The sequence below is a fragment of the Dreissena polymorpha genome, chromosome 2, assembly GCF_020536995.1.
Source record: "Dreissena polymorpha isolate Duluth1 chromosome 2, UMN_Dpol_1.0, whole genome shotgun sequence".
Lineage (NCBI taxonomy): Eukaryota > Metazoa > Mollusca > Bivalvia > Myida > Dreissenidae > Dreissena > Dreissena polymorpha.
The window spans coordinates 99,706,238-99,730,253 of record NC_068356.1 but is presented as its reverse complement, the minus strand read 5'-3'; the positions used below and the strand labels follow the sequence as shown (position 1 = coordinate 99,730,253).

The 24,016-nt window shown below is 36.1% G+C and overlaps 1 protein-coding gene across 1 annotated transcript in view; it reads left to right on the top strand.

The window, feature by feature from the left end:
* The window catches only part of LOC127868246 (uncharacterized), a 90,314-nt gene that overhangs the window by 48,640 nt on the left and 17,658 nt on the right, over positions 1-24,016 (top strand). The window contains exons 6-14 of the mRNA XM_052409874.1: positions 4,476-5,330; positions 7,407-7,625; positions 8,127-8,198; positions 11,065-11,913; positions 12,986-13,246; positions 14,538-14,590; positions 18,115-18,273; positions 20,069-20,925; positions 22,402-22,914. The gene's annotated coding sequence lies outside the window, so the exon portion shown is untranslated. The remainder of the gene's footprint in view (positions 1-4,475; positions 5,331-7,406; positions 7,626-8,126; positions 8,199-11,064; positions 11,914-12,985; positions 13,247-14,537; positions 14,591-18,114; positions 18,274-20,068; positions 20,926-22,401; positions 22,915-24,016) is intronic.

The following is a 24,016-nucleotide window of genomic DNA, read 5'->3' as shown; positions in this document are numbered from 1 at the left end:
ATAAATGAGAAATTTGTGTCAGTTCATTTCCCATGTGTTTATGATAAATTTGTGGATTGGTAAAACCTTAAAATCAACAAAAAATAGCCTCAAACGAATAATAAACCGAGACTTACCTTCGTAGATGGGAAGGTGAAGGTTGATTGTAATTTCATCTACTGCAAACCCCTTAAGAGCTCTACACGAGAGATGACGCAGCTTCCGCAGCCAAGAATATCAGGCTTTAGAGTTAGCAAAGTATTCATTAAGGAATACTTTGTTTAACAAATTTGTAGAAAAGATGGAATGGGTGGGATTGGGTAGGGCGTGTTGAGCTCTTAAGGGGTTTGTAGTAGATGAAATGACAATCAATCTTCACCTTCCCATCTACGAAGGTAAGTCTCGATTAATTATTCAATTTCATCTCCTGTATAACCCCTTAATGAGCCCCACACGAGATTTTAGAGAATTTCTGCAAATTTGTGCAGGAATAAAGAGATAAACAAGAATTCATGATAGAATATGTACACTTTTTATTTTCCACATAAAATAGCTGATTGAAAAACCATAGAATGTTGATTTTCATTGTGAACTTTTTTTGAATAATATTTAGCAAATGTTTTTGCATTTGACCAGCCGCCCGTGTCTAAGATAGTTTGCAATGAAACACCTAAATGATTAGCTTTTGATGTTGAAGCTTCCCTTGTACTGTGAGGTTTAAATGTGTTCCCGAGACCAGCAGCTTTTAACACTGATTTTACCCATCTACTTATTGTTGCCGGTGATGCTGCTTTATATGGTTTGACAGTTGTAATCATTAAGTAATTAGGAGATTAAATAATGGTTTTACAGTGTTACCTCTGTATTCAAAATGCTAAATATGAAGTGGACAAAAATATGATTTCATAGAAGTTAAAATTGGGTCTTTTCTTTTATGTATCGTGTTTACAGCACGACTTCATTTACTTGAGGATCAATAAATCAAAACATTCTTCAGCTTGTGCTTTCCAACTTACCAATACAGAAACCTCAGTAACACAACACCTCAAGAATTTCTGTCATCCCCATGCAGGCCTTGAGTTTGTATAACGTTGTGAGATATTTAGTAAAGCTTTGAATGCCTTGATCGTATAGAGCCTGTTTGCAGGAGGTGTTAAGTTCTTGATGTGTAAACTGTGTTATTGTTTTTTTGTCAAATATTGTGGCCAAAATCGGCCCCATACCAAATGCTGGAACTATGTTTTTTTCCCAAACAACTTCCTAAAATTCCCAATTGAAGGTAAAGTAAAAGAAATTAATCACAATACCAAGTTTATCTCTCTACCCAACTCTAATAATTTGACCTTATTAAATGCAATATTGAAAACGCTTATTCTCAATTGTATAGTATTTGTAAGCAAAAAACCAACAACACAATGTCCCAATTTGTGGTCAAAACACCAAGAATTTTCGCTATTAGAAGGACTCAGGCCTCATTCCACAAACTTAAGTTAAGTCTGCTTACAGTCTGTTGTTGAGTGTTTTTTCAAGAAACATATGTGCCTCCCTCTGGGATAATGGGACTAAATGCATGTGTGTAAAGTGTGGTCCCAGATTAGCCTGTGTAGTTTGCACAGGGACTAAATGCATGTGTGTTAAGTGTGGTCCCAGATTAGCCTGTGTAGTCTGTACAGGGACTAAATGCATGTGTGTAAAGTGTGGTCCCAGATTAGCCTGTGAAGTCTGTACAGGGACTAAATGCATGTGTGTTAAGTGTGGTCCCAGATTAGCCTGTGTAGTCTGTACAGGGACTAAATGCATGTGTGTAAAGTGTGGTCCCAGATTAGCCTGTGTAGTCTGTACAGGGACTAAATGCATGTGCGTAAAGTGTGGTCCCAGATTAGCCTGTGTAGTCTGTACAGGGACTAAATGCATGTGTGTAAAGTGTGGTCCCAGATTAGCCTGTGTAGTCTGCACAGGGACTAAATGCATGTGCTTAAAGTGTGGTCCCAGATTAGCCTGTGTAGTCTGTACAGTGACTAAATGCATGTGTGTAAAGTGTGGTCCCAGATTAGCCTGTGTAGTCTGCACAGGAAAATCATGGATGACACTTTCCGCATTTATGCAAAATTTTGTATATAGGAAGTCTCTTCTTAAAGAAAATGTCAGTCTAGCGGAAAGTGTTGTCCCTGATAAGCCTGTGTGGCTGTATAGGCTAGTGCACTTAGTGCACAATTTATTAAGCCCTGTTTTCTCAGAATGAGGCTCAAAGTAAGTCCCCCTACAGTCTGTTACAGAGTTGTACAAGATGATACCAAGTGAGCCTTGTTATGGGAAAAGGGTGCTTAATGCATGTTATGTACCATCCACAGATTAGCCTGTGCAGTGCGCACTCTGAATTATCAGGGATAATGCTTTCCCCTTTTGAGGAAATTTTAGTTTTAAGGGAATTTCTTCCAAACAAAAATCAAGTCTTGGTGGATATTGTCGTCTCAGGTTATAGCCTGTGAGGACTGCGCAGGCTAATGTGGGAGGACATTATATACATTCATTAAGCCCAGTTGTCCCAGAATAAGACTCAAGTTAAGTCTGATTTTAAATTAAAAACAAATAAAATAAATCTCATCAAACACATTTCTAGAAAACATGTTGATTTTGAACTGTTAATTCATTTTTAATTGTGGGACATTAATTAATGTTGATTTTGTGGTCTTACTGATCCATGAAATTAGCTCAAACACATAACAAAATCACCCAGGGCAAATTCCTTTTTTCGAAAATACAAAATCCACGAATTTAAGTGTCCACGAAAAAAATATTATTTTTTTTAAACCTTTAAGTGTCATGCCAACGAGTATAAATATTTTTCCAGGATCAGGCGTGTAACACTCCAGTCTCCAGCTTGAATTGGAGACTAATATTTTGCTCTGTTTTATCATTCAGGGCCTGTTTTGAAGAGGTATACAATATATGTCACATTTATCATGACTGGCAGATTACCCCTATTGATTTTCAGGTCACTAGGTCAAAGGTCAAGGTGATAATAATTCAAAATTGTAAAATGGTTTCTGGATGATAACTTAATAATGCTTACGCCTAGGATCATGAAACTTCATTTTTCAAAGAGCATGATTCAGGGCTATTTTTCCTTCTTAGGGATTTGAGAATTTCGTGACTGAAAGTTTCACAACTAAAACAAGTTTGTGACTCAAATTTTGGCAATTTTAAGGAGTTTGCTCCTCATTTGTTCACAACTTTAACAAATTTAAAATGAGTGGGCTGAAACGCTTCACAAAGATGAGACAAACCAAGCCCTGTTACATGTATATGATTTGTGTTTGAGGGTGTGTGGGTAATATTTTTACTGAAACTTTTATTTTCCCTAAACATATGAAACAAAGTTAATGTTTTCAATTTTATACTTAGAAAAAAATCATGTCTTGGTATTGGTTACTGTAAAAATTTGGATTTGTGGGCGTCATCAAAGTAAGAGCAAAGTAGTGTTATCAGCTAGAAGTAATTAAGGGCAAGTGGCCTGTAACATAATTTTACTCCCAGGTGTATGTGAATACTGAACAGATTGTCTTTCCTTCTTTATAAAGTACACCATAATAGGCGCTTCCTTATATGCTAGTGGAATAATGAAATGAGCACTGAAACTGAACATTTAATTTGTTGGATATTGATTTACTTTGGATATGTTTTCTATTGTGAATTTAAACAGATTTTAAAAAGCTAAGACATTTCAAGGCATGGTAAAAATTGTATGTGTCTTTTTGCAACTTTTGGAAGACATTTTTATTTAGTTTTTGCCTCCCACTTATTGAAACATATATTAAAGTAAAACATATATGAATGCGTTGTAAAAGTAAAGTGATTAAAAGAATGGGTGCACTCAAACAATATTAAATTTTTAACAATATAATTTTCCATTCCTTGGTCTTGTTATGCTGGAAAAAATGGCTAAAAAGATAAATAAGATAAATAAGCCTTGCTGTGGAAAATGGGGCTTTTTGCATGTGCTTAAATTGTTGTCCCAGATAAGCCTGTGCATTCTGCATTCTGCACATGCTAATAAGGGACAACACTTTCCTCTTCAAAGGTATTTTTTGGTTGAAAAGAAGAATCATCTTTATGAAAATTCAGTCTGGTCAGAAAGTTTTTTGCCTGATTAGCTTATGTGGACATGCTAATCTGGGACGACACTTCCTTATATTGATGAGCTGCATATTGACTTATGAAATTATATCTCTGAAATTTAACAAAAACTATAATTATGAATTTACAGGTTAGTATAGCAATAGCCAAAACTTTTAATGTTTCAATACGAAATGGTTTAATTGTATATATGTTCATGCTATTCAGGACAAGGAACCAATGAAATACCAGATAAGACATTCATGAGAATGAATTTTTGCTGTTGAAAACCTTCACATCTAATCAAGAGGCATAGTTTGTTGTAGATTGTAAAATAAACATTTGTTACATGTTCATAAAACACACTGTGCTGTTTTCAGGAGAGCACCAGCATTGGTATTGAGCTGGCCCAGCAACAGTACCAGTCCAGCATGCAGGAGATCCAGGCAAGGACGACCCCTGGCCACTAACTCCTCACTTTTGACCTGCAGCCTCAAAGGATCAGCATCGTTGAACAATTCTGTTCTGCAGGAAATTCTCAGCACGTCAAGTTTTCACGGGCTGTTCTCAACAACCGCAATGTCCTGGTCAAGTTTTCCACACTCAAGCCTGAGTAGTTTTGTTAAATATAAGCAGTAGAAATGGTAAAACTAACAGCCAGTGTGCTCGCTCTGGGACATCACAAAGAATATCACAGAATACAAAGTTGAATAACTTGTTCCATTCATTATGGGACCAACAGAAATTTAGCAAGAAACAGGGCAAACAATCAAGGAACAATTGAAGCGATTAATTTAGAAGTGTAGGCTTTCCAAAGTAGATACTTCTGCTGTTGATAGTTATGACAGTAATAGCGTTACGGACGCCTCGGTTTGTCCTCTCAGGCGTGTAAACTGTCCATAAAGAACACACTTCTGACGCTTTTGCTGACAAAGAAAGGCAGAAATGACTTGGCTGTGAACACCCAGAGCACAATACATCCTTGGGGCATGCCTCAGACGCAAATTCCGCCAAAGATTATAAACAAGGCGCAAAATGTGAACATGTCTAGCTTTGTTACGAGCACTTCCCACTCTGAGCCCATAGGCCTCGTATTGAATCGAGGCTAGAGAAGGCATTGACAAATGACAGCAGTTGTGTTGTGTGGTCCAGTAGGCCCTTCGACTCTCAACCCGACGTTAATCAGAACTCAAACTCAGCCCTTAGCAATATCAGCTCAGCTCCTTCAGCCTCAGGTGAGACCTTACAGTGTTATTTATTTTGTCAAAATTGGAGCCAAAATTCAGTCCCACTCCTAGACTCAAAAAGTCTCTATTTTCCCATAATTACTAGCTAAAATTTTCAATTCAAGGTTTGCCCCCAAAAAATGTTTTAATAGGTTGCATCATTGAGTTCTTTTCCTTATTCAGCTCTATAACTTGAACCTTAATGCAATTAATATCCACTTATTCTCAATGTTTATTTTTTTTAGCAAAAAAAACAACAACCATTTTCCCAATTTAATTCAAAACAGCATGATTTTTTCCGAATTGTCCCAATCCAAAAATGTTTAAAATAAACTCTCTGCGTAGAGCTGGCCCTTAGTTCTTGCACATTTTAGAGTCTTTGATAAGAATAACTTGTTTAATTTGCTTATTTCACTAAGTTTCATTACTATTTTGAAGTTGGAGTTACATAAATTATTTATTTCACATATAATTGGATATGATTATTGTTCAAATTAGAGCCCGGATGTTTTCAAAACAATAGCACTATATTGCTTTCATATCCTTATGCACACAATTTCAACACCAGTTGCTAGAAGTATCAATTCAAAATCACCTACAGTGAATAGTTTTAACCAGAATAGGCAATAATTACTACTTAAATTATTACAACCCCTGGTTGCAAGATAGAGTGTCATAGAGTGAATTCAATATAGACCTTCATCTGTATTTCTGTCTGATCCATAGGCGCTCGATGTCAATGACAATGTTTTATTTTAAATTTATTTATTTATTTATTTATTTTTTAGTTACCCGTTGTTTATTATAATGCATACACATACTAAATTAATAAAAAATCTTCCGACAAAACGTTTTTAAAACAAAGATAGTTCGACTATGTATGTACAGTTATTGACAAGGTAAATCACTCCCCATTTTCTAAAGCAACGGAAGTGCGTCATTATGCATAATTAAATCGCTGTCATCCCGCTTGCTCGTTGAAATGCGCGCGCAGGCCGGGAACCTCGCTCTTTATACACAATAACAGCCACTAAACACTATGGGCGCCAGATTTGATTTTTGACGTGCTGATTTTTTTTCTGGAAATCACCATGGCAGACGAAATCAAGTTAAACAATTGGTAAGGAATGATTCATGTGTATGCAATTTACAATATCTTTTGTTGATTGCCCCATTAATTGAGTGAAACAGTAGTTACAATGATTTATCACATCATCTTTGGATGTTGCTGTTGAAACTGAAAGTAGATAGAGAAAGAGCGAGGTTCCCGGCCTGCTCGCGCATTTCAATAAGCGAGCGGTATGACAGCGATTTAATTAATGACGCCATTCCGTTGCTTTAGAAAATGGCGAGTGATTTACCTTGTCAATATCTATGTACATAGTCGAACTATCTTTTTTTTAAGAAGACGTTTTGTCAGAAGATTTTTATTAATTTAGTGTGTGTATGCATTATAATAAACAACGGGTAACTAAAAAACAAATAAATAAATAAAACATTGTCATTGACATCGAGCGCCTATGGTCTGATCCATAGATAAAACGTGTGTGATCAAGTACTCATACACTTACAGTATTCAACTCACATCTATTGTTTCTTATTATATGTCATACAGTTGTATTAATTGTCTCACATTTAAAATGTTTAGTGTCACATATAAGTCATAAAAGTGTCACATATAAGTCATAAACTGTCACATTTAAAGGTGTGCAGTCTCACACTTTAAGCTGCACAGTGTCACATTTAAAGCTGTATTGTCTCACATTTTCAGTTGCTGAGTATCACATTTAAAATTATGTAGTCTTACATTTAAAGTTGTTTATTATCACATTTAAAGTTGTGTATCGCATAATTAAAGGTGTACAGTCTCACATTCTAAATTGCTCAAGTAAGGCCTGTTTAATTTAAAAAAATAAGTATTACACCTTGCTACAAACTGTACTTTACCATGTATTCCTTGAGGTTTAAAACCCCTAACTTTCAATTTCAAGATGATGCGCGTTAAACATTGATACAGCGCTATTCTGAGTTGTTATTGGTGAACAATCAATTGCAATATCCTAAATATCAATTTATTGTTGTCAGGACTTGATGCAATCCTTGATTGGTACCCAGCTTAACAACAGGCTCTTTGGTCAGCTGGTCCCAGAAGCCCAGAGACACTTCCTGTGCATCGGGGTTGTTGGCTCTTGGCGCAGGACCTCGGGGCAAATGCTCAATGAATCCTTCCCGCACGGTGCAGCCAGTCTAAACCTGGGGTTTCAAACTTTCCTGCCTAAGGGCCTAGATTATCTCATCCACAAGGTATATTTGGACTGTAATTTACCGTGTATAATGTGCAGGTGTGTACTCCTAATTTCACGTGTTGATTAAACTCCATGCTACTAACTTAAAAAATTTAAATAACATTACTATGCACTCGTAAATATGCATAATAGCCGCCAATAGCCTTGAGATCTTTTGCAGAATATAGGGATTTTTAAGTCACTACGTTATGAAATGGTGCAGGGTGGGGTGTAAAGATTTGTCATATTCTTTAATTACCAGTAACCTCCGTCCTTCATTTCATTATCCTTATATCCGTTCCACTTTTTTTGGTTTTGCACATAACTTAATAAGCTCCAGAGGGATGAACACTGTTTGTATAAAGAGTACATATATAGAAGGCAATATTTGAGCATTTATTTAATCAAACTAACTTCATTGACTTTCAATATAGCAGATGCCATTTCAGAATTCATTGAATTATTTGGTTTACAGGCACACATTTCTGGGAGGCGCTAAGACCATTTTATCTGTTCACAGAGGCTTATACTCACAAGTTCAGGCCCAGAGAGAAATGTCCCCAACTACAACTTAACCCCTACATCTCAATAGGTAAGTGCCCTTGCCATTGCAAAAGGAGTCACTGTGGCAAAGCTTTCAAGAGACCCACTCTTAATAGCCTAAGACTTTAGATGCAATCATACTTCAATAAATAGGTTAAACCAAATGCCAACTGTGGTTTCTGCTCTTCCATTAATTGGCATGTTAATCGTATTTCAGTTTAAAAGTTCAGCGACAAACCTTTGAATCGTATATAGAAAAGTGAAGAAAATGCGAAAGTGTAAAGCTTAACCCTCAAATTTGCATTTTAAATTGAACATCTAGAGATATATTAAAGCTAAAAACAACAACAAACGAGCTATTTATCAGCAGGTACCAACATATCTGGCTCTTTAACTATTTTCAAAAACAGGTTCTCTATCAATTGTAATTATGGTTCTAAAACTACAATTGATACATAAGTGGGGCCAGTGATGTTTGTAGCTTTGCATATCATGATTGTTTCTTTATTGATATCCGTTTATCAACTTTAATGACCAATTATAATCTATAAATTACGTGATTATAATTATACCCCACAAATGAAGTTTAGGGAGTATATAGGAGTGAGCTTGTCTGCCGGTCAGTCTGTCGGTCGGTCCGTATTCAGTGTCTGCTCTCTAATTCAAGTGGTTTTCATCCGATCATCACCAAAATTGGTCAGATGTTGTATTTAGACAATGCCTAGTTCAAGTTTGAATATGTATCATGCCGGGTCAAAAACTAGGTCACGGGGTCACTGAGTACGTTTAAACATTGAGCATGGTGTCCACTCTCTAATTCAAGTAGTTTTTATCCGATCTTCACCAAACTTGGTCAGAAGTTGTATCTAAATGATGTCTAGGCCAAGTTTGAGCATGGGCCATGCCGGATCAAAAACTAGGTCACATTGTCACTAAGTGTGTTATAAACATTGAGCATGGTGTCTGCTATTTTTTGTGAAGAAAACATGCAAAATATTCTGTGTCAATTCAATGCCGCATGTGGGGGTCACTTCTTTGACAAAGCTCTTGTTTTAATAGTTAACAAAAGCACATGATAGTTAAGTGGTGTAAGTCGCGTTTTATTGAGTGTATCAGGAATTTCCCATATGGCCATTGACCCAAAAAGACTCAAAAGTGATATGTGCTGCAACACATTTACAGATCTGCTTTAGCTGACTTGAGCACACGATTCTAAAAGCAATTGTGATCACCCTATGTTAAGCTTGTAACTAAGCTAGAAGCCTGATGTTTGATATAATATTGATTAAACTTGGTCTGATTGGTCCTAGACAATATCTAGACAATTTCACACCTGGGTCACATGAATTCTTCAACAAGCCTTGTTGTTACAAGATCACATATGTTTAAATCATATGAAATCACTGTTACATGTAACAATTTAGAGGCCACATGTGTGGCTCAATATTTATGAAACTTAGTCCAAATGTTTTTATGCAGGGTGGCATATAGCAGTTGAACTGTCCGTCAGTGTGTCAGTATGTCAGTATTTGTGTATGTGGGTATGTCAGTCAGTCTGTCCGTTCGTCCGAAAACTTTAATGGCCATAACCTTTTCAATATTGAAGATAGCAACTTGATATTTGGCATGCATATGCAGCTCACTGAGCTGCACATTTTGAGTGATAAAAGGTGAAGGTCAAGGTCATCCTTCAAGGTCAAATGTCTAATATATGGCGTCCGTCCAAAAACTTTAACATTGGCCATTACTTTTTCACTATTGAAGATTGCAACTTGATATTTGGCATGCATGTGTATGTCATGGAGCGGAACATTTTGAGTGGTGAAAGGTGAAGGTCAAGGTCGTCCTTCAAGGTAAAATGTCAAATATATGGCGTCTGTCCGTCCGAAAACTTTAACATTGGCCATAACTTTTTCAATATTGAAGATAGTAACTTGATATTTGGCATGCATGTGTATCTCATGAAGCTGCACATTTTGAGTGGTGGAAGTTCAAGGTCAAGGTCATCCTTCAAGGTCAAAGGTCAAACAAATAATTATTTTTTTCAAAGCGGCGCAATAGGGGGCATTGTTTTTCGGACGAACACATCTCTTGTTGTTGTTTTTTATTATGTCTTTCAACATTTGTTACATGTTGCTTTACTTTGGAACTGTTGTCCAGTTTGAATTAAAACAGATTTAAACAATGAAAGATTTGTAAAGGAATAGTAGAAAAAATGTTTTTTTCAACTTTGGGAAGACATTATTGATTGAAACATATATTAACAATAAAACAAATGTGAAAGCAAAGTAAAAGTAAAGTGATTAAAAGCATTAGAACAATTGAAATATATGACATTTTTAACAAGATGAGTATCAATTTTTCTAAATGGAAAAAACTGGCAAAAAAGATAAATAAGCTGTGCTGTTGGAAAATGGAGCTTAATGCATTGTTGACCCAGATTAGCCTTTGCAGTCCACACAGGCTAATCATTGACACCATTTTTCTCTTAAAGGTATGTTGGTTGAACAGAAATATCCTCTTTAGGAAAATCCAGTCTAGTCAGAAAGTGTCCTCCCTGATTATGTTGACTTAACATGCTTATCTGGGACGACACTTTCAGATATTGATGAGCGGCATATTGGCTTATGAAATTACATCTCTGCAAGTTATGGCAAAATAATAATTATGAACTTACAGGTTAGTATAGCATTAGCCAACACTTTTAATGTTTTAATACGAAAGGATTTAGTTGTATCAATGGTTAGGCTATAAAGGACTATGGATCAATGAAACACCAGATAAGAAATTCATGGGAATGAAGTTTTGCTATTGAAAACCTGCACAGCCAACCAACAAGCATAGTTTGTAATAGATTGTAATATAAACATTTATTACAAGTTCATATTACCCACTGTGCTGTTGTTGTTTTTTAGGAGAGCACCAGCATGGATATTGTGTTGGCCCAACAACAGCACCAGTCTGGCATGCATGAGCCCCAGTCCAGGACAACCCTTCCCCTACCCTGATCCATATCTCCTCCCCCAAGACCTCCAGCCTCAAATTCTGAACACATCCAGTTTTCTTGCACTGTTCTCATCAACCGCAATGTCCACGTCAAGTTATCCACTGTCGAGCCCGAGTAGTTTTGTTTAGCTTGAGTGTCTGAGTGGGAAGAGTGTTACAGACACAAGGAGTTATATCAGTAGTTATGGTAATGCTCAATCAACAGTCAGTTCTTGCTGTTGGACATCACTGTGAATATCACGACGAATGAGAAGTTGAATAACTTGTTCCATTCGTTATGGGACAAACACAAATTCAGCGAGGAACGGGACAAAAAAATCAAGGAACAATTGAAGCGATTAATGCAGAAGTGTAGGCTTTCCAAAGTAGATACTTCTGCTGTTGATAGTTAGGACAGTAGTAGTGTTACGGACCGTCTTGGTTTGTCCTCTCAGGCGTCTAAACTGTCTAAAGGGAACATAAAGCTTTTGACGCTGTTGCTGATGAAGAAAGGCAGTAGTGACTTGGCTGTGAACACCAAGAGCACAATACATCAATGGGGCATGCCTCAGACGCAAATTGCGCCCAAGATTGTGAACAAGGTGCAAAATGTTAACATGTCTAGCTTTGTTACGAGCACTTAATTGGCACTTGTATTGAATCGAGAATAGAAATGGCTTTGAAAAATGACAGCAGTTTTGTAATGTCGTACAGTACGCACTTCGACTCTCAACAGAGTTAGTCAGAACTCAAACTGGGGCCTTAGCAATATCAGCAAGGTAAGTTTGTCTTCTCATCTTCTTGAGCGTCAGATGTTATTTGGTTAAATTTGGGGCCAATAATTCAGCCACAGCCCTAATCTCCAAACATCTATATTTTTTCCATTATAGCTGGCTGTCATTCCCAATTGAAGGTTTTCCAACAAAAAAAATGTGTTTAATAGTTCACAACATTGAGTGTATTTCCTGGTTCAGCTCTATAAATTGAACTTAAGTTAAATTAATACATTAAATTTGATGGTACTGATTTTCGATTTTTAAGTATTTGTAAGCAAAAAATAAACCCCAATATTCCAATTTTAGTGAAAATATCCAGGTTTTTCCCAATCCAACAGGCTATGACCCAATTTCAAAAATGGTTATAATAGACTCAGCACAGAGCTAGCACCTAGTTTTATCACATTTGAAGTCTTTTTTTTTAAACAACTGGCTTAATTATTTCACTAATTTGTATTACAATTTTGAAGTAGTTTGTTTTATAAAAAAATGTTTATGTTGTTTATTTCACATATAATTTGATATGATTATTATTTCAATCAGAGCCTGGATGTTTGCAAAATTGCTTTATATCCTGATGATAACACCAGTAACTAGAAGGTCTGTCCTACAAAAGGAGGCCATTTAATGTAGAAATCAATATCACTACTTACCATGGTCTCGCATTTTAAGTTTTTTAGACTCTCGTTTAAAGTTGTATTGTCTCACATTTAAAGGCGTATAGTCATACATTTGAAGTTGTACAGTGTCAAATTTAATGGTGTATAGCCTCAGATTAAATGTTTTTAGAAGTCTCACATTTAAAATTGTATTGTCTTACATTTTGAATTGTACAGTCATTCATGTTAAGTTGTATAGTGGCAAATTTTCAAACGTTGTATTGTCTCACATTTAAAGTTGTTCAGTCTCTTGTTTAAAGTTGTGTAGTCTTAGATATAAAGGTGTATTGTCACACATTTGAAGTTATATTGTGTCAAATTTAAAATTGTTGTGTCTCAGATTTAAAGCTTAAAACAGTCTCACATTTAACATTGTATAGTCTCACATGTTAAATTGTAGAGTCTCACATTTTCAGTTGTAGAGACGCTCAAAGTGAAAGAATTGTTCCAACAGATAGAACAGGCCTTGATTGACTCGTCCGTAAATGTGACTGGCCTTAATATGTTGCTCTCGAATAATGTGAACCTCACCAGGAGAGCTGTCTGCAATTGACGACATTCAACAACAGTTGTTGTCAGGAATTTCCGGGTTTGGGTTGGTGACATAGGTGTCGAGACTCGCTTCATCTCTGCATATGGCACGCTCGCAGCAACAGCAGCAGCAACAAGAACAGCAGGTAGTATTTGAGCTGTGGTCTGGGATATGGGGCTTAATGTATGTGCTTAAACAATAATTCCATAGTAAGCCTGTGCAGACTGCACATACATTAAGTCCTATTTTCCCAGAATGCAACCCATATAGTTCACTTAACATCAGTACTTTTTCTGGCTGATTAAGGAAAAGTTCCTAACATCAAATGTGTATTCTTTGTTTTTAAATTGATTAAACTTGGTTAATAAATAGGAAAGTTGATCTGATATATGTTTATATCATAGAAATTAGGGCATAGTTTATTTTTTGGTCGAAATTTAGCCCTGAACCAAAATGTTCTGATGACCGCGATTCGAAATGTGCTGATAACTACAGTGTCCTTTCAGAAATTGCTTTCATATTTGATATGCATGTGTATCTGAACAACATCTTTCCATGCGCATATAATTTTTTACCCATGTGACCTTGACCTTGAACTTGAGGTCAGCGTTCAGGTTTCGAAATCTGCGACCACAATTCGCAAAAGGCTCATTCCTACTGTGTCCGTTCAGATATTGCTTTCATATTTGGTATGCATGTGTATCTTGACAACACCTTTACATGCACATTAAATTGTTGGACTTGGGGTCCGCGTTCAGGTTTCGAAATCTGCAACTGCGGTTCAAAAAAAGCTCATAACATCTGTGTCCCTTCAGAAATTGCTTTCATATTTGGTACGCATCTGTATCTGGACAAGACCTTTCCATGCGCATATAAAATTTGTACCCCTGTGACCTTGACCTTGAACTTAGGGTCCACGCTTAGATTGCAAAAATCTATTATGTGGTTATCTCCGCCGTCTTTCCGTCCTGGCCAATATCTTCTCCTACACTGTTAGCACTAGAACTGTACCTTACAGGCATAGTAGCTATGAGCATATGTGCGACAGTGTATTATTTGGAATTTTGATCTGACCCCTGGGTCAAAAGTTATGGGGGTTGTAGTGGGGGCCGGGTCAGAGATTTTTACTCATTTTTTAGGCTATTTTACATTAACTTCTTTATTTCCACACAGATTTACTTCAAATTTATATTGAATATCATTTATGACTTAACAGTCAATCTCAACTATGCATAGCCCAATTACCAACCCTGGGGCTTCCCTTGGTCAAACATGCGGCATGGGGATTCGCGTCAGCCTCTGGCCCGATATTTCTAGTTTACTTTGTTTTATGCTGTTGAACAATTTGTTATTGATTTTAATAACATTTATATAAATGTGTGTGAATCCTAAGTATACATACAAGAAATACATCAAGCTTATTTCTGCTGCTCCAGTGGCTTCTGAGTCCGAGGATGTGGTGGACAAGAATGACCTGAATATGCAGAAGGTAAAATAGATTCTTTATTTGTCAGGTGTTTTCTTTGCCATTTTGGGGGAAAATTGTTTTTTTGGATAGTGAATTTTTTCGCATGAAAAATCAATTGATTTGGGAAAAATAATTTTATATTACTCTTTCTAATACTTCAAATTATAATAATAAAATCACGTAATGATAATTCTATACATTTCAAGCCCCCAAAGGAGGGTATACAGTGATCGGACTGTCCGTCGGTTTGTCTGTAAAACTTTGCGTTTAGGTTTCGAAAAATGCTCATTACTTCTATGTCGCTTCAGAAAGCTATTTCATATTTGGCATGCATGTGTATATGGACAAGGCCTTTTCATATGCACACAAATTTTGACCCCTGTGACCTTGACCTTGAACTTAGGGTCCGGTCCGCGTTTAGGTTTCGAAATCTGCTTTTAGGTTTCGAAAAAAGCTTATAAATTCTATCAAGCGTTTATAGGGGGCATAAGTCATCCTTTGGTGACAGCTTGTGTTTTAGATCTTATTGAAACATAATTGAGATAAAATAAGCTTATGGCACTTATCTAAAAAAAAGGTTTGGTTATGGTTCCGTTTAACAGACCCATCAAAATGCCAGGAAGAGGCCTGCTTGTGCATTTCATATGTATTAAGAATGCAAAAAAGAAATGAGGTGGGAATGAAAAGTATAAATTTACATGAAGTAAAATATCCTCTGTAATTTATTGTAACTTGTGAACCATTTGTTTTTTTCCGTATGAACATTCCTGGTTAAAACAGACTTTCATAGACTCACAAGTTAATGCGTGGATTTCTCAGTTTGGAAAAAATACATGAGGAATTTGTGTCAGTTATTTTCTAATGTGTTTGTGTTAAATTTGTGGATATGTCAACCCTTAAAATCAACACCAAATAATGTCCCACTAATAATAATGATATGACAGTGTACCAGGCTGTGTATTAAGAATGCTAAAGATGAATTGGACAAAAAGGATATAATTTCACATAACATAAAATGACTTCTTTTACTTGAGGATCAATAACTCAAACCCTTCTTCAGCTCGATGCTTTCCAAACCTCAGTAACACAGAATTTCAAAATGTGTTTCAAAGTAAGCATCATTCTGGGAAAAGGGGGCTTAATGCATTTTAAGTTCCAACCACATGTTAGCTTGTGCAGTGCGCACAATACTTTCTGCTTTTGAGGACTTTTTTGTTTAAACGAAATTTCTTCTAAACAAAAATCAATTCTAGGCGAAAATTGTCATCTCAGGTAAGCATTACACACACTTTTTGCAAAAAAATAAGGAATATGAATTTTAAAATCGCTATTATTTGTGGGACATTAATAAATGTTGATTTCATGAATTTACTGATCAGGCCTTGACACTAACTTTTTTGACGGTACCCGGAGGGAACCCTACTTTCAACTTTTGTTAGCCCTCACCCAAACTAGGGAGTCCTCTTGTTTCAACACACAGCTACTCTCGGCGTAAGGGCAAATAAGTACAAGAAGCATACTTGTACACATTTTTATTTCCTATATTCAATTCTGTTGCCATTTAAAGCAGACCCATTAAAAGCTCACAACCTTGTCTTGTAAACTTTTGATATCATGTATTTCATCAATATCACCAGCATCGTCATCCTTGTCATAATCATCTTCAGCATTATCATCTTCAGCATTGCCCTTCGCCGCCAGAACTTAGCGTTTCGGAAGTTCTTATTATAAACTTTTAAGAAATAAAAGGTAATTACGCGCATTCAGGGGTTTCACTGGCTCAACAAAACTTGTTGCAACTTTTTCGCGCCATGAAAACTGTCGATTATTCCAACCTTATTAATAAGAACAATCATTTAAAGAAACCTCACTACATTAATGTCATTGCCTATATTATCACTTTAAAAAGTATATTATTACATAAAAAACAATAAGTACCTTCATAAGTCATACCTTCATAAGTCTTAATAAGCTTTATTTGTATATAAATACCATTTTTTTCAACTTGATAAACAACACAGATAACCAAAATAATATAACAATGTTAACTTCAATGTATTAAACAGTATGCTGCCTAAATGTTTCAAATTAATTATTTAAACATAGAATCACACCAATTTACATCATTTGAAAGGGAAAAAGAAATATAAAACATCAGAAAGCAAATCATCTCACTTAATTTGTTAAACAGTTATATATGGTCATTTGGACATGTCATACATCAGCTTCTGTTGTTAAAACGTTTTCTGTTAGTGGTGGATGATTTCCAGGATCAATTAAATTATAATTGTTCACTCCTATTTCCTGACAGAAAGGCCCAGATAATTACCACCATCTATTCTAGTTGCCTGAAATAACATAAAGCATTTTTTGTTAACTATAAACAACAAACAAACACATGCATGTCACTATCTTTAAATGTCCGAATTTTACTATATCCGAAATATAGTACACCAAGTGAACGATATCCTTTTTATTTCAGAAATTGTTGGTATTTAAGCAAATTATATCCTTCCAAGGTCATTATAATACTGGAACTATTAAACAGAATTGCTCACAAATACCTGTAGAAAAAAGTGTATACCGGCATGTGTTTTTGTGGAGAAATTAAATGCTTTTGCCAGCCCGATCGCCTATGGTTTTGATTAAAGAAATAGCGGCTCTAATAATTATTATAATTACTGATCGTAGTGACAGTTTGTCCCAGTATTACTTTTTTGGGGGCTCAATATCATAAAGGAGCCATTAATAATCCGATAATCCGATAATAACCTAAATAAAACTTGACAATAGCAGTAAAAACACCGTTTGTAACACTTACACGCTTCCGTGATTTCAATATACTCTCTGCACTGTAGGTCGCTTACATCGTCGAAAATCAATATTTACCACTGACAGACGCTTGCCGCTCATGCTCAGTCGCGTGCTTTCGATTTGCAGTACATTTTCGGATAAGATTTTACCGATTTTTTAAAAATACGCCGCTCTTTAAAAATTGGAGGCACTTTTAAAAAATCAAATGGTCAATCAAGACAAAGTGGTTCTATAAATTTAGGGTTCCCGGAGGACCACCCAGCTTAAAAGAACTGGTGGTCCTCGCCAAAATCTGGGGGCCTCGGGTCCCCGGACCACCGTTAGTGTTGAGGCCTGCTGATACACAAATTTAACTCACATACAAAACAAAATAACCATTGCAAATTCCTTTTCTGCCTAAATCAAAAATCCACAAATTTACATGTCCATATCAAAGTCATTTTTTGAAATGCCCGATAATTTTTGCCAACGTATTTTAATGAGTTTACAAGATCAGGGTTGTTAAAATCCAGTTAAAACAACCAAAATATTTCCAAATTAAACAAAAAATTCTAAGAATTGTCCAAATGTCATTTATAATCACACTTATTATTCCCGATTGATGTGGTAAAGGGACTTTATCCAATTTGGACAAAAAAAATCGCTGATGTATTACTAAATTAAATTAAGCGTACGTGTTCAAAAGACTGACTGGGCCAACATATTTTGTATTGGTTTGCTCAAAGTTACAGCAACTGCTCAGCACAGAAGACGACTGTCTGGTGAAAGGCTCAGCCGTATCAAAGTTCAGTGATGTTGGGGGACGTTGCTGTTCCATGTCTTGGGATCGCATCATGAAGGACATTTTAGCTGACACTTACAAGGGAGAGAACTCTAGGTCTGCACCAGAAGTGAGTTGTTGACCTTAAGTTACTGTTTAATTAATTTAGCTGACACTAACAAGGGATATAACTGTAGATCTGCACAAGCAGTGAGTTGTTGCCCTTTAGTTACTGTCTAATTATGTCTACCACTGTTTGTAATCTGTTGATTTACTTTTGTATTTATGTCTATTGTTAATTCAAACAGATTTTAACATTCAAAGATCTGTAAATTCATGGTCCAAATTTGTGTGTGTTTATGCAACTTTGGACAGACATTAATCCTAAATGTTCAATTTTTGCCTCTCATTTATTGCAACATATATTTACAATAAAACACCTTTGTGGTATTGTAAAAGCTAAGTGATTAATTGAATAAGTACTATTTGAAAACATTACATTGTTTATAAGTTGATTTTCCATTCTTTTTTGTTGTTAATATGCAGGAAAGAACTGGCAAAAAATATAAATGACCCGTGCTGTGGGAAAATGGGGCTTAATGCATGTGCGCAAATTGTTATCCCATATAAGTCTGCGCAGTCCGCACAGACTAATAGGGACAACACTTTCCTCTTCAAAGCTGTTTTTTGTTGAAAGGAAGTGTCCTTTCTACAAAAATCCAGTCTAGTGGGAAAGTGTCCTACCTGATTAGCTTATGTAGACAACACATGCTTATAAGGGACAAAAATTAATATTATTGATGAGCCGCATATTGGCTTATAAAATAACATCTCTGAAAGTTTAGTGAAAATTTTAATTTTGAATTCACAGATTAGTATAACATTAGCCAACAATGTTTTAATACAAAATGGTTTAAGTATGCCCCCTTTCAAAGAAAAGGGGGCATACAGTGATCGGACTGTCCGTCTGTCTGTCTGTCCGTCTTTCCGTCACACTTTGCGTTTAGGTTTCGAAAAATGCTCATAACTTCAAGTCCCTTGAGATATAACCTTCATATTTGGTATGCATGTTTATATATATACAAGGCCTTTCCATACGCACACACATTTTTACCCCTGAGACCTAGACATTGAACTTAGGGTCAGCGTTTAGGTTTTGAAATCTGCGTTTAGGTTTCGAAAAATGCTCATAACTTCTATGTCCCTTGAGATATAACCTTCATATTTGGAATGCATGTGTATATGGACAAGGCCATTCCATACGCACAAACATTTTGACCCCTGTGACCTTGACCTTGAACTTAGGGTCTGTGTTTAGGTTTTGAAATCTGCGTTTAGGTTTCGAAAAATGCTCATAACTTCTATGCCCCTTGAGATATAACCTTCATATTTGGTATGCATGTGTATATGGACAAGGCCTTTCCATACGCACAAACATTTTGACCCCTGTGACCTTGACTTTGAAGTTAGGGTCCGCGTTTAGGTTTCTAAATCTGTGTTAAGGTTTTGAAAAATGCTCATGACTTCTATGTCCCTTGAGATATAACCTTCATATTTGATATGCATGTGTATATGGGCAAGGCCTTTCCATCCGCACACAAATTTTGACCCCTGTGACCTTGACCTTGGACTTAGGGTTCGCGTTTAGGTTTCGAAATCTGTGTTTAGGTTTCGAAAAAAGCTCATAACTTCTATCAAGCATTTAAAGGGGGCATAAGTCATTCTATGGTGACAGCTCTTTTTTATATTAATGTTTGTGCTATTGATTACAAGGAACCAATCAAATGCCAGATTAGAAATTCATTAGAATAAAGTTTTGCTGTTGAAAACCTTCACATCCAATCAAAAGGCATAGTTTGATATAGATTGTAGTATTAACATTTGTTACTAGTTCATACCACCCACTGTGCTGTTGTTGTTTTCAGGAGAGCACCAGCATTGATATCGAGTTTGCCCAGGAACAGCACCAGTCTGCCTGAAGAATCCCCAGTCTAGGACGATCCTTCCCCTCTGACCCCTAGCTCCTCCACCCTGACCTCTGGCCTCAAAGGGTCATCATAGTTGAACAATTCCCTTCTGCAGGAAATTCTGAGAATATAGAGTTTTCAAGCGCTGAACTCAACAACCGCAATGTCTGTGTCGAGTTTTCAACACTCAAGACTGAGTAGTTTTATTAAGCTCGAGTGCCAGAGTGGGACAGCCACAAGGAATTATAGAAGTAGTTATGGTAACACTAACAGTCAGTTCTTGCCGTATGACATCACAACAAATATCACGAAGAATAAAAAGTTGATTAATTTGTTCCATTCTTTATGGGACAAACATAAATTCAGGGAGGATCGGGAGAAAATCAAGGAAATTGTTACAATTGAAGCGATTTATTCACATGAGTAAGCTTTCCAAGCAGAATACTTTTGCTGTCTATAGTTTGGACAGTAGTAGATTTACAAACGCGCTTTTGATGCTGTTGCTGACAAAGAAAGGCAGTAACTACTTCATTGTGAACACCCAGAGCACGATTCACCCATGGGGTTTGCCTAAAATGTGAATTCCGCCCAATATTGTAAACAAGGTGCTAAAAGTAAAAACGTCCGGTTTTGTTACGAGCGCTTTGCCCTCCAAGCCCAAAGCACATAGAATCAACGCCAGAAAAGGCTTAGAAAATGACAGCAGTTTCGTTGTGTGATCCAGTAAGGACTCTGAACGACATTAATGAGACCTCAAACTTGACCATAGCACTCACAGCGAGGCCATCATGTTATCTCAGCTTCTTGAGCTTCAGGTGAGACCTTACAGTGTAATTTATTTTGTTTAATTTGGGGCCGAAAGTCGGCATCATTCCTAGTCTCAATAAGTTTATACTTTTACTTAATTACTGGCTTATATTCTCAATTCAAGGTTTGCCCACAAATGTATTTGTTTAACATGTTGCAACATTGAGTTAAGTTTCTTATGCAGCTCTATAAGTTGAACCTTAGTGCAATTAATCTTGATAGCACTTAATCTCAATGTTTAAATATTTGTTAGCAAAAAACAACAACCCATGTTTCCAATTAAAATCAAAACAGCACGATTTTTTCCCATTTTGGCCCAATTCCAAACACGGTTAAAATAAACTCTGCACAGAGCTAGCCACTATAGTTCTAGCGAATTTAAAGTCTTTTATAAAAATAACTGGCTTTATTTGCTTAGTTCACTAAGATTTATTACTATTTTGAAGTTGTTGTGTTTTAAAAATTGTTTATGTCACATATAGGGGATATGATTAATTAAAGTAGAGCCCAGATGTTTGCAAAACAATAGCACTATATTGCTTATAGGTTTGAAACTTTAAATCTAATATCTGTCCTACAAAAACGAGGACATCAAAGAAAATGAAGAAATCAACTAATATCAATTCCATATCGCATAAAGCTAATACGTTTAACCAGAATAGGTTATAGTTACTGAGTATAATGACCACTGGTAGCAAGATAGACAGACTTCACCATAGAGGGTCAACTGTATTTCTACATTTCTGGCTTATCCATCGACAAAACGTGTAAACTCAAGTACTCATACACTTACAGTACAGTCATGTATTCAACTCACAACAATTGTTTCTTATGATATGTAATACAGTTGTATTGTCTTACATTAAAGTTGTTTAGTCTCACGTATTTAAGTTATATAATATACTATCACATTTAAAGGTGTACAATCTGACATTTTAAGTTGTGTATTGTCACATTAAGAATTGTATTGTCTCAAATTTAAAGTTGTTTAGTCTCACTTTTCAAGTCATTTACTCTCACATTTAAAGATGCACAGTCTCACATTTTAAATTGTATAGTGTCACATTTAAAGTTGTATTGTCTCACTTTTACAATTGCTGAGAACTATGTAGTTTTACATTTAAAGTTATTTAAGTTGTAAAGTAGCGCATATAAAGTTGCATACATGCATATTTAAAGGTGCACAGTCTCACACTTCAATCTGCTTAAGTTATGCCTGTTTTTGATTAATATTACACCTTGCTACAAACTGTACTTTACCATATATTCTTCGCCGTTTCAAACCCCCAACATTTCAATTTAACGATGGTGCGCGTAACACATTGATACAACGCTATTTTGAGTTATAATTGGTAAAAAATTAATCCTTAATATCAATTATAGACGCAATGTTTGTCACTAAAAAAGCAGGTATGAAAAAAAAAGTTGCAACGCATATTCATTTGTCACTAAAATATCTGAATTTAGTTTGCTTTCCATTTCAGCAAACATTATTAGCCAACAAGATGAAAACATCATTGAAGTGAAAGTCAAAAACAATCCTGACTACCTTCGGGCACAAATACTACAACTTGCTGAAGAAATTCAGCACAAATATGTCTTGCGTCAGCCTAGCACGCCTCCTATTAACTCTTCCAACAGCGGAGCCTTGGTGAGTTTGACTTCCGTCCAAGGTTCGATGTTGCTTAGCAACAATTAGATGCTTGGTATCAACAAATTGTTCCGTACGAGTCGCTCGAACGTATACGATCTGATCCAACAGATAGAGCAGGCGTTGCGAGACTGGTCTGTTAATGTGACTGACCTCGATATATTGCTTTCCAATAATGTGAACCTTATGCCTGAAGAGCAGTATGCGATTGAAGCCATTCAACAACAGTAGTCGGGAATTCCTGAGTTTGGGGTGGTGACTTTGTCGTCAGGACTCTCTTTCTATTGACTGGTCGCAGAGGCAGCAGCAACAAGAACAACAAGTATTATTTGAGCGATGCTCTGTGGTATGGGGCTTAATGTATGTGCTTTAAATATCTAAAATATTAACTTTATAATGCTAATTCTTAAATCTTTTCTAAAAATAAGGGATGTAGTTGATTCTTGTTCGTAATTTCATGTCATCGTCGGTTCCTCAAAAAACTCTGTTGCTCTGGTCTCTTTACCATTAGGTAACTAAATGGTAATTAAATTGAATGCGTTTAAATTCCCTTTTATTATTATTTAATTTGAGTTACAATGCTATGAGGTTACATTTTATTTACACTGATATATATCATGAATATTGCTGGGCCAAGTGTGAGGTTGAGCGATCCAATACTGGTTTAAACCCTCAATTCTTTGCACTGACAGTCCCCAGCTTTATTCTTATATGTGTGTATGTTGTTTTGTATTGTACTGTTTCGTATTGTTTAAGGCAATTGGTCACTTGTCTTAAATAAAGGACCAACTAATTGTATATAATGAGAATGCAATACTGCTGCAGACGCTGGAGTTTCACTTCTTTATATTAAGTGTCATCCCAGATTAGCCTGTGCAGACTGGATTTATATTAAGTGTCATCCCAGATTAGCCTGTGCAGACTGCGCATACATTAAGTAATATTAAAGTGTCATCCCAGATTAGCCTGTGCAGACTGCACATACATTAAGTAATATTAAAGTGTCATCCCAGATTAGCCTGTGCAGACTGCACATACATTAAGTCATATTAAAGTGTCATCCCAGATTAGCCTGTGCAGACTGCGCATACATTAAGTAATATTAAAGTGTCATCCCAGATTAGCCTGTGCAGACTGCACATACATTAAGTCATATTAAAGTGTCATCCCAGATTAGCCTGTGCAGACTGCGCATACATTAAGTCCTATTAAATTGTCATCCCAGATTAGCCTGTGCAGACTGCGCATACATTATGTCCTATTTATCCAAGAATGAGGCTCATATAGTTCACTTAACGTCAGTCCTTTTTCTGCCTGATTGAAGAAAAGTTCCTAGCATAAAATGTGAATTCTCTGATTTTAAATTTATCAAACTTGGTAAATAAATAGCAAATAAAAGTTAATCTGATATCAGTTTTAATCATAGGTCAGGGCATAGTTGTGTCCAT